The following is an 8,440-nucleotide window of genomic DNA, read 5'->3' on the forward strand; positions in this document are numbered from 1 at the left end:
GATTCAAATCCCGGCCAAGTCAACCAATATTTAAAGTTTTTTTTTTTCCTTTGCTTTTGAATTGGCATTCTCCTAACATTCCTACCAGACCTAAAGGGTCTGGTATGAATTGGGGGGAACCTCAGGCTTTTTTTTTTTTTTCATCTTCTGCAGACTGTAAAAAAAAAAAAAAAAGTCATTTTTGTTTACCTTAATGTCATTTTGACGCAACTAAATTCGTTATTGGGCAAATTCTGTTGCAGCAAAATGTTTTGTTTTTTTACAGTCTGCAGAAGATGAAAAAAAAAAAGTGTCAGGTTACCCCCCAATTCATACCAGACCCTTTAGGTCTGGTAGGAATGTTAGGAGGGCCCCCCCTCCTTATAACACAAAAAAAGTGCGTGGGGTTCCCCCCAAAATCCTACCAGACCCTTAAGGTCTGGTAGGAATTTTAAATTTTTTTTTTCAAAACGAAACTAAAATAAACAATTTTTTTTTTTTTCAGAACGAAACTAAAATAAACAAATTTTTTGCTGGTGCACAACAGTGCTTAATATCAAATCCTCCCCCAAATGAGTCTTGCTCCTGTGCCAAAACTATGCTCATTCCAGAACCAATTATAAACCCCTTTTTGGAAACTTTTCTGGGATAGAGCTTCCTTGAATATACTTGAATATACTTTCTTCCTGGTTTATGTTCACAATGACGCCATTTGGTGGCTTTGGGTAAATTAGGAATGCATTATCAGACCCAGATATTGCCAGAGAAAAGAGACTGTAGTCCCGACTTAGCTCTGTGTAAGACTGCAGACAGACGCTGACTTTTTGCAATGGCTTTTTTATCATAGGTTTCAGAATCACATGTGCTGAAGCACTTGGTGCTGGAAAGAGGAACACTTGGTCACTCATGTCTAGGGAAAAAGACAAAATATCAATAATGCACGTTATCAGCAATGATAATAATAATATTGTTCATGATTTCCAAAATTAAAAGTACACAAATATATATTTGGATTGATAAAAGTGACCATGATGCTGGAGTCAACTCCTTGAGCAACATGGTCACTATTATCATCATCATGAATAAAGTACACAGTATGTACAGGCAAAGAGTTGAAGTAATTTTTTTGCTTGGTAGGTGGTCTAACTCTTCCCTACTCGATTCAAAACTAAAAAACTAAAGTTTTGCCTTTAACTACACTTTAATTTCCATCACCACAACACAGCAGTCACCATTCTCAATATAGCATTTTTTTTTTTTACTAATTTTCAAAAATAAACAATGCAAAATACAGAGAATTTTTCTTGATTTCCCTTAATAAACATCAACAATATCCTTACACGTATACCATCTATACATTTCAATCCATGAGTCCCCTCTTCTGAAGGGACCCTCTCTCTTCTCTCCTTTCAGCTAAAACAGCTCACCTCCCCAAATATATATATACATATATATATATACATATATATATAAATATATATGTATATATATATATACAGTATATATACACACATTTTGTTTCTATATTATTATCTTTCTCATCTCTCTAAAACCCTTCTCCTCCCTCTCCCCATCCTGTGCCCAATGGCTTCAATTTCTATTTCTATCCATCCCCTTCTTCTAAAATTATATCCAGATCTAATGGCATAAATTCTTGAATCCATGGCAGCCAGACCTTCTTAAGATTGAAGATTGTATCTTCCAACATCGCTGTCATTCTCTTTCATTAATCAAAAACCAAGACATTTTATTTTTAACCTGTTGAACCGAAGGAATCCCCGCTTTTCCATGTGCTGGCCAATGTTTGTTTAGCGGCTGTAAAAATGTAGGTTACTATTCTAAATTGGTCTCTCATGCATCCTTCTGGCTTCAAATTTAACAACGCTTCCCATGGATCTTCCCTAATCTGCATTTGCAATACCCTATCGATAAGTTTATATATTTCTGACCAATAACTCTGAATTTTTGGGAACTTCCACCCATAGGCCATCGATCCTTCTTCCCCACAACCCCTAACACATAACGATGATATATCCTTTGAGAACTTGGCTATTTTAGTGGGGACCATATGTTGTTATTATTATATAGGATTTATATAGCCCCAACAATTTGATAGATAGAGGGGACAGGTTGGGGTAAAGAGTTCCAGAGGATGAGAGAGACTCTATAGAAGTCCTGGATGGCCGCTATGGGGCCCGGGCACAGGGGGGCCCTACCAGGGCATCCCTCTGATGCCGTGTGCTCCGCCTGGGTCGCTATGGCATATCAGGGTTCTGGCTGTCACTGACACAGCTCAGCAGTGGCTGCAAAGAGGAGCAGCCGCTGCAGAGCTGTGTCAGTGAGAGCCAGCAGCTGCTGCAGAAGAGGCCAGCGTTTGGAGTGAAGGACGAAGCGGGGCCCGGGTCAGCGACCTAAGAGCTAGTGATGTAAGAGGAGGCAGGGCCCGTCGATAGAAGAGGAGGCGGGGCCCAAGGATGGAAGAGGAGGCGGGGCCCGTCAACCACGGTGGCGGACAGCCCTGACATGTAAGAGCTGTGCAGCCCATCTGAGACCCTCAGAGCCCACTATAGAGAGTCTGTGGTGGGCTCTGCAGGGTCACTCTCAGGTGGGCTGTTTGGTATACCAGGTGGGCTCGGCAAGTGGCATAACTAGAAATCACGGGGCCCCATACAAAATTTTGCTATGGGGCCCTGTGATTTCTAGTTGCGCCCCTGCATCTAATCATTAGCTTGTAGTAAGCCTCTATTAATTTTTTGAGCAGTGTATCCCAAATCTGTCTCCATTCTCTCTCTTGTATTTGTCTTCCTAGTTCATTCTCCCATGCTGTCACATACTTTAGTGGCCGAGCATCAAATCCCTCTGTCAATGATTTATAAACCTTAGATAAGCTACCTCTTCCGAGGGTGTCTCTCAAACACTTTTTTCTAAATTTGTTAATTCCGATGGTAATTTTACATTAAACAATACCGGATGAGGGAGTTTATGCTTAGCCGGTATTTCTGAAAAGGGTATGATCCCAATCGGGGTAAAAAATCATATATTTTCCTCAGTCCCGCCCTTTCCCATCTAGAACATTTTACAGGTTATTCATACCCTGGGAGAAATGATGGATTGTTTATGATTGTTGCACAGGCATGTGGGGAGACATCAGTCTTCCTGAGTATCTTACTTGTCGCCAAACTACCAGTGAATGTTTTAGATTAGGGAATTAGGGGATTAAGGGGTAATCATTATGGATCCAATTTTTTGGATTGATGAACACACATGATTGTCGAGTAAAAATATACCCCCCTATAAATTTCTTTGACAGACCGATAATATTAACGGACACAAATTATTGATAATGGTGATTATTAACACATGAAGGATGCTTGAGTAACAAGTGAATAAGAAATGAGCAAAATGGGTTTCTATCCTATGTATCCTTGTGGTCCCGCCGCAGAACCAAGGAGAAGGGGAGACTAGATGACCTCCACTTCCTTGGATAGACTCCCATGCGTTCTAAAATACTTCAGCAGGTGAGAGCAAATGAAAACTCTTTGTAAATGCATGTATTTATACAAAGAAAAATGTAAATGATGATTGTTAATGTATTTGTGAAATGATTATACAAAAAACTGGCTGTAAGCTTGAGAAAGCTGACCTGTGAAACGCATCGGGGGCAAAGCAACGCATGCCACAGTGGAAAATGATATATTCAAACCATATACAGAGTAATTAACAGCATAATAAGTAAATATGTATTTTTATGTATAAGATAACAACAGTAAAGTGTACAATGCATATGTGGCAGCAGGAGGCAAAAACCGAGAATATATTTGTGAACACTGTTTTTAATAATATGTTATATTTTTATGGAATGAATGAAGCTTGATTTTAACAAAAACTATGTCTGGTGCCTCCTAAAACCCCAGAATACTAAGTATATTGTGTAAAAAATTTTGAGACGGGGTGCCAGGAGATCTGGGATTAATTAGCCTTTGTGGAATTGTGAAGTAAAGGAATACATTGATTCAATAGTTGTTGAAGAATTTTTATTATATACAACGGAATCTTTTTTAGGTATTACCCTAAATATATACAATATCTTCGGAAGTAATGTAATCTTTATAGCAGCTGTTTTGCCTAACCATGATATTTGATTATGTTTCCATGTTTCCAGCAGTTGTTTAACCAGTTGTATTAAAGGTGGAATATTAGCCTGATAAAGACCTTCATATTTAGGAGTAATGTTTACCCCCACATATTTAATATTATAAGGCTCCCAAGTGTATGGAAATGCCTCCCTGATCGTAAGTTGGAGCTCCTTGATATTACTATGGGTAGAATTTTAGATTTAGATGTATTTACTTGAAGTCCTGATATTTTCCCGAAACTCAAAATTCTTTTATCCAAATTAGGTAATGAGATAAGTGGATTAGTTACACATAGTGTCGTCGGCAAAAAATTATATATTTTTTTCATATCCCCCTATGACTAAGCCCTTTATATTTGGGTCCTTCCGTATCACCATGGCCAAAGGCTCAATGTCCAATGCAAATAATAGGGAGGATAACGCACACCCCTGTATGGATAAATCCATCCAGACCCGGGTGTTTGCTTATCTGTAGACGCTGTATCGCACTCTCAACTTCTTGTATTGTTATAGGGGCTTCCATTGATGCCACAAAATGATCTGCAATCTGCAATTGTTTGCTAATAATCTGCTTTATTTATCGCCTTTCAAATAGTATTTATGTTTACTCCAACTGAGAGATTTATCGGCTTGATGGGTCAAGTATAAGTTCAACTGCATCTGAACCTCTTCCATTATTTTCTTAGACTGGGCTGTAGGTTTTCCTTATATTGAGCTGATGCCGAGGCATATTGTCCCTCTAACGCTTTTAGCTTTTCCAGTTGCTGTTTCTTTTTTCTTGACATTAGTTGTACAGTAATACCTTGGTTTAAGAGCATAATTCGTTCCGGAAGCATGCTTGTAATCCAAAGCGCTTGTATATCAAAGCAAACTGCTCCATAGGAAATAATGGAAATTCAGATGATTCGTTCCACAACCCAAAAATATTCATATAAAAATGATTACAGTACTGTAATATAATACTGTATAAAATATAAAGAAAAATAAACCAATTACCGGTACCTTTGTGGCTGGTGTGAGGGAGACAAGAGAGAGGAGGATTATTGTGTAGGACGACTTTCACTATCACTAACGGAATCACTTCTATCTCTTGACTCAATGGAATCTTTTTCATTTCGTGAAATTTTGTACATCGCGTTTCTACAAAATTTTGCTCTTATTGCAAGACGTCGCTTGTATATCAAGGCAAAATTTTTCAGAAATGTTTGCTTGTCTTGCAAAACGCTCTCAAACCAAGTTACTTGTAAACCAAGGTATTACTGTATACCTTTTCCCTGGATCACTGCCCTGTGTGCATCCCACAACGTAGATATTGATGATACTGACTGTCCATTTAGTTGAAAAAACTCTCCCAAAGCTTCCTCTATTTGCTGTACCCTCTTGCCATCACTCAACAAAGTATCGTTTTAATGTCCAGCTGTATTGATTCAATCTAGGTATCAAATTATCTATCTCCAAGCTAACTGCATTGTGGTCAGACCATGGTATTGATATTATAACAGACCCTTGGCATTGGTTAATTACCGTAATTGGGATAAATGTATGATCAATCCTTGAAAGGCTATTATGAGGATGTGACATAAATGTATTATCTCTTTTATTCGGGTTTACCTCCCTACCAACTATCCACCAGTGCATGGACACTTAGCAGATCTCTTATCTTTCGTGCAGATAAATCTAATAGCTCCCCAATTTTAGTTACCTGTGTGGCATATCTATCTAATATAGGCTGAAGAGCAAGATTAGAGTTTCCACACATAAGCAACACACCCTGCAAATGCAACTCTATCATCTTAAATAAATGTGAGAAAAAGGGCCCCTGTTTAATATTTGGGGCATAGTATGCAACTATTGTTACTAGATCATCCCCCAGTTGCCCAGAAAGTAAAATATAACGTCCTTCTGGATCATATAACTCAGACAGACAAATGGTACTGTCCTCGCAAACTTTATTAAAATCTCCCCTTTGTTTAGTCGCAGCATTTGCCAAAAATATTTGTAGAATACATTGCAGAAAAATATGTGGGGCAGGACTTTTTAGTAAAATGTAGGGATGCGCCGATATCGTTTTTTCGGTATCGAGTACGAGTACCGATATTTTGCTTTCGGTACTCGCCAATACAGAGTACCAATTCCGGTGCTTCCTCTGGCATGGCGCCGGCTTCCTGTGCAATCAGAAAGCCAGGTGGAGGGTAAGGACATGCCACCCGGCTTCCTGATTGCCGGCTCAATGTTCTTTGGCCGGTTTGATTGTGATTGGGCAGGAAAGCGGCTTCCCAGCCAATCAGCATTGAGACGGCTTCCTGACCAATTAGGGAGTCGGGCGGCGAGTAATGACCCACCTCTTGGCTTCCTGACTTGCCGGAAAGCCGGCTCAATGCTGACTGGCTGGAAAGCCGGCTTCCAGGCCAATCAGCAAGGAGCTGGCTGTTCGGCCGGCTCGATGGTGATTGGCTGAGAAGCCATCTTCCAAGCTAATCAGCATTGAGCTGGCTTCCAGGCCAATCAGGAAGCCGGGAGGCAGGTCAGTACTTGCCATTCGGCTTCCTGATTGCCCGAGAAGCCGGCTCCATGTTCCCCTATGGTACTGCTGGTTAGAGAAAATCTTCCTCTGACCAGAAGTTCGGGTATCGGAGCATTTTTTGTAAAATTTGGAATAAATAACTTATCTTAACTAGACCTTATCCTACCAAACCTCTGGTATCTGGAGGGGTGAAAAGAGGGGATCTGCGGTCCATGAGAGGTAGGGTCCAAAAAAAACCATACATTCATTTAAGTCTCTCATTCGTCCCAAATTCACCCCGAAGCAATTTCCCAACATGTTTTGATTTGGTGGTCATCGAGGGGTCACATGAATCGGCCATCTGTAATGGAACTTTTTTACTTTCCCCGCAGGCTCCCTACCCAATCGTTTTTACCAATACCTCTATTAAGAATTATTCCTTTTAGAGGTGCCTTCCAATTCTAAAGTGTTATGTAAAACTTTGTGATCCTTTGACTCACATATATAACTCATAATACCCTAAAAAAAACACTTTGATCCAATTTTATAAACAATTTTTCCCTCTTAACCCTCTTAACCCTCTTTACCACCTTTATCTTAATATTCCTAATCTCTCTTAATATCGTGTTGGCCCTTAAGGCCTAATCATTTTAGTGTTATAAACAATGCAAAATCATTGACATATTCATACACTGTGAAACCATCATCCAGAACTCTATACAAAGCTCTCTTTAGGGCAATTAAAAATGCCTGTGTCTAAATATCTCTCTAAATCCACTTTTACACACACATCTAATGTAAAATTACTAAAAATCGTCTTTTTATGTGATATAAAACCGCACCCTCCTAGAAAGTGTAGCACACACTATTTTCCCTTAAATATACAACATATTGTTATACTTTTACTTTCCCTCTTGGTTGTGTTACCCAAGATCCATAATTCAATATTTTTCAGTGCTTCACTTAACATTTCTTCCACATTTATCCCCCCCACCCCAAAAAAAACTGGGCGGAGGAGAGGAAAAAAAATAACTAAAAAAAATGTAAACAAGAGAAGATTGTCGCTGTTCATGTTAATCAAGTCTGCTTGTTCTTCCTCTGCTTTCCATCCTCCCCTTTTGTGTCCAAATCGCTTGAAGGATTCCTGATCCACTCCAATCCAAGGTTCTGATCTTCCTTCTAAGTTCCCTCCTAATAGTCCTATTTCTTTTAGCAAAGTAATTGCTGCTATCCAATGGCACTTGAGTACCTATAGTTCAAGTTTAATCCATCCAAGAGAATAGCACGGCCTGATTTTAACGTTCACTGGTTCACTGGGAAGAGGAAAGGTAGTTTCCTCTTCCCAGTGAAATTTGTCTCTTAGGCCTTTACTAATCAAGTCCAAGCAGCCAGAATTCTACAAAGCTATTATAGTCACTAACTCTGGAATTGCCATTCTTCAGGTCCCTTTATATCACTGTTAAACCACAGCTTTATACTAATCCTCTAGAGAACACAGCTTAAACAATCTAGGATACCCCCAGTTCAAATGTAAAACCTGGAATACAGCACTGTATCATTTCTTCACATTTCATTGCTTACTTCTCCTGCTTAACCAGGTATTCAGCTTTATCCACTGGGATTCATCTATTGCTGTACTGCTGTCTGCTCCTCTGATGGCTCCAGACTCTAGGTCCAACCGTCAAGCCCACTCTCCGCTTGCAACTCCTGGTTCCCCGGATTGCTCCTTTGCACCTGGTCTTCAATGTCAGCTATATCACCAGCCCTCCGTTTGCCATTTAGCTCAGCTCCAGGACTGCCCCCCCCCCCCCCCCCCCCCCTCT

At 39.8% G+C, this 8,440-nt stretch overlaps 1 pseudogene; it reads right to left on the minus strand.

The window, feature by feature from the left end:
• The window catches only part of LOC108793316, a 28,578-nt pseudogene that overhangs the window by 3,129 nt on the left and 17,009 nt on the right, over nt 1-8,440 (minus strand).

The sequence above is a fragment of the Nanorana parkeri genome, unplaced genomic scaffold (assembly GCF_000935625.1).
Source record: "Nanorana parkeri isolate BGI_ZX_2015 unplaced genomic scaffold, ASM93562v1 scaffold738, whole genome shotgun sequence".
NCBI classification, from domain to species: Eukaryota; Metazoa; Chordata; class Amphibia; order Anura; family Dicroglossidae; genus Nanorana; species Nanorana parkeri.